General features: G+C 34.6%; 1 non-coding gene across 1 annotated transcript; it reads right to left on the minus strand.

Moving 5' to 3' along the window:
• Window positions 1-617: 617 nt before the first annotated feature.
• On the minus strand, window positions 618-689 carry TRNAE-UUC (transfer RNA glutamic acid (anticodon UUC)). The gene has a single exon. It is a non-coding gene; the product is annotated as a tRNA-Glu (tRNA).
• Between the last annotated feature and the right edge of the window lie 2,830 nt (window positions 690-3,519).

The following is a 3,519-nucleotide window of genomic DNA, read 5'->3' on the forward strand; positions in this document are numbered from 1 at the left end:
CAAAAAATAAGGGCACTTACATCCATTAAACGTCTACTGCACACCAGGGTGTAAGTGTGTGTACAATATATTTTATTTTCATTTATATGCATTACATACATTATATGCATTATACATGTATACATATATGTGTGTATGTATACAATAATTAATTTTACATAAAAATGGAAACGGATTTAATTTTCCTAGCAGGTCTGCTAGGAGTTGGCAGATGAGGAAATGGAAACTTAGAGAAGTAACTTGCCCAAGGTTCATCAGCATGCATGGAATTAAAAATTATGACCTTAGCTGCCCTTGTCCTTAGGATTGCAGGTGCCTCCAGTCACAAATGTTCACAATCACTTGAACCAGAAGGGAAGAGTTTGAAATGTCATGCCAGTGATTCCACTGGAAGACAATGATGAGTCTGAAAGTTAATATTTTATCAACAATGATAGGAAAACGTGAAAGACAAACTTAAGAAACAACAACAACAAAACAGTGCCCAACTGAAAGAGCTCCCAATGGTCAAAAGTGGGACAATTTGAGCAACATTATATATAATAGCATTTCAGTATAACCAAAAGTATAAAATGAATATTGATTAGCCCATACTGATTTTTTGTTGTTATTGTTGTTGCATGGTCCGGGAATCGAACCCAGGTCTCCTGCATGAAAGGCAGGCATTCTAACCACTGAACCACCCATGCATCCCTAGTTCATGCTGATTTAAATGAGTTGTTGGCTATATTCATAATTGGGGAAAAACAAGCAAAACTCTCATGCAGAAGAATTTCAAATAATTTATGCAGATCTCCATGCTCACGGAGGTGGAGCATAACTCTCCAGTCCTTACTGTGGAGTGTCCATGGGGACTTTCTTCCAGAAAGTAGAGTTAGAAAGGGGGAGGAGAAAGGGTAATCTTACAGTGGAAAAACCTGGTCATCTCAGGCAAGTGGTAAAGGTCCATATAAAAAATGATGTCATGTTGATATCATTATTATACTTAATATGTTATGATAAGAATGGTGTTTTTCACTTGAGCTCTTCCTCCCCAAACCCATAATACCATCCCTGAAACTCATACAACAATCATGAGAAATACATCAGATAAATTCCAACTGAGGATCTTTCTACAAAATACTTGAGGGCGAGCCACGGTGGCTCAGCAGGCAAGCCAGAGGATCTGGGTTCGATTCCCGGTGCCTGCCCATGTTAAAAAAAAAAAATACTTGAAAAAGTCTGAGAAACCGTCACCATCAAGAGGAGCCTAAGGTTACATGATGACTAAATGTAAGGTGATATCTGAGTGGAATCCTGTAACAGAAGAAGGATGACAGGTGAAAGTATAGACTTTTGTTAATAGTAATATATTTATATTGGCTCCTTAATTGTGACATATTAGTGTAAGATGTTTATAATAGGAAGAACCGGGTATGGGGGATATGGCAACTCTTTATAGTATCTTTGCATTTTTTTCTGCAAATCTAAAGACTTATTTTAAAACATAAAGTTCATAATTAAAATAAAAGTTGATCCATGAAAATGTAGTATAATGTGCAGTGGAAAAAGCAGGGCATAAATTTGTACATCCAGTTCGATAACAACAATCTCAAAGGGAAAACATATATCAGGGGGCAAAAAAGTAGAAAAAACAAAATTTTGATGATAGCTGTGTTCAGGTGGTAGGACTGTGGTGATTCTGTCCTACATTTATCTGCTTGCCAATTTTCTTTAATGATATGTATTGATTTTATAATAATGAAAAGAAAGCAAGCAGGTATATTCCATGGATCAAAGAACTAAGAGGTGCATTTGTTCTAGAGGCAAGGATATATAGAAAGAGACCTGACAGTGTTCTTTTGATAAAACATATTTAAAGCACACACAACATTAGAAAAGTCATCAAAATAAAAATCAAAGCAAGAATAAAATCAAAGCACAGTTATATTTCCAGCTGATACCTGCATTAAATAGCCACCGCCTAGCACAATTTTGTTTCTGTGATAGACAGTTCCAGAGGTACATAAGAAATCTATTTGTGAAAACTCTTCAAAACATGAATTATACCTACACAAAAAAAGTAAGTGAAAAATATATGATTGTGCCTACTAGTTTCTGAAGCATCAAACACCATCTTTATATCTTAGCATTATACTTATATAAAATTATAAAATACATGTCCACATCATTATCTTCCACTGTTTGCACAACTACATATACGTGCCTGGTAATTTGAAATGGTCCCCTTCTGTTTCAATAGCAGTAGGCGATATATTTATGTATTTCTTATTTTACAATATCTCTGATAGTATACTCTAAAAAGTATATTTCTTAGAAATGACACATAAAGCGGTGCAGGGAAAAAAAATCTTGAAAGTGTAATATTCTTTGCCAAAGAGATTCGTTGTAAGCTATGAAAGGGCTCATTGTAAATTATATAAAATACTTTTACTTTTTAGTTAGATGCCAATGGAAAGGTGAAAATGACAGCTAGACTACTGCATCCTGAATAAATATCAAAAGGCTAACAAAGTGATCAATGGCAGCTGAATGATCACCAGTGTGAATCATTTTTTAATTGCCAGGAATGATTGATGGCTAAGGTACATGAACATTGAAGTCATGAATCAAATCATCTTTAGATCTTATGTTGAATAGGAACTGCCAAATTAACCTAGATTGGTTTTCACGTCTTATTTCAATTTGAGTACCCAAGATCTCCAACCTCCAAATGTAGGCCATGCTTTAAAGCTCATGTGTGTTTTTAAATTAATGTGTGATTATCTTCATTAAAACCACTTTGATGCAATTATTTTAAATGTGATTTTTTTTGTGGCCAAATTCAGTTTATCAACCAGTGCATTGCCTTAATAATGTAATAATGAGCCTTATCCTTGCTGCAATCAACATGACGGTATAGTGTGCTCATTTTAATCAAAGATGTCGCAAATGAGAAAATTAGATATTAAGTAAGAAAATGGATTGTTTTCATTAAAAAGCTAGCATCAACGTTAATTAGATTGTGTATACACAACTATATATCAAAGCATAGAAATCCACATCATAAAGCTTGACAATTACCAGCTGACCTCTTTGATCTTTTTTGCAGCCATGCAACTTTGACCTATGCCCTTACCAGTTTATGCTCCTGAACTTGCTAGCATGCCACTGATTGCCAAATAAGAGCATGAAATGAAAGCAGCTGCTGGGATGCCATAAACTGTTTCACCAGCCAGAGATGACAACCTCTTAAAAACACTGAAATCTTTAATGGAAATGATTCTGTTTATTTGCAGGAAGAGAGACTCCTTGCTTGAAGAGACTAATCAATTCTCTCATTTGATAGCAATTTTAATTGAAGACAACATCCAGAGGTGAAAATATTGTTCAGCTAGTTGCTTTTCCTTGCCATTCTGTCATATTAATTGGGATTGTCCTCATATTTTCGTTGTTGAGTTCACTTGACAGAATCATTAAATTACATTAAAATTGTTTAAGCATGAAATCTTGTGAGAGGCAATCTTTTTAAATTTGAGT

The sequence above is a fragment of the Tamandua tetradactyla genome, chromosome 18 (genome assembly GCF_023851605.1).
Source record: "Tamandua tetradactyla isolate mTamTet1 chromosome 18, mTamTet1.pri, whole genome shotgun sequence".
NCBI lineage: Eukaryota > Metazoa > Chordata > Mammalia > Pilosa > Myrmecophagidae > Tamandua > Tamandua tetradactyla.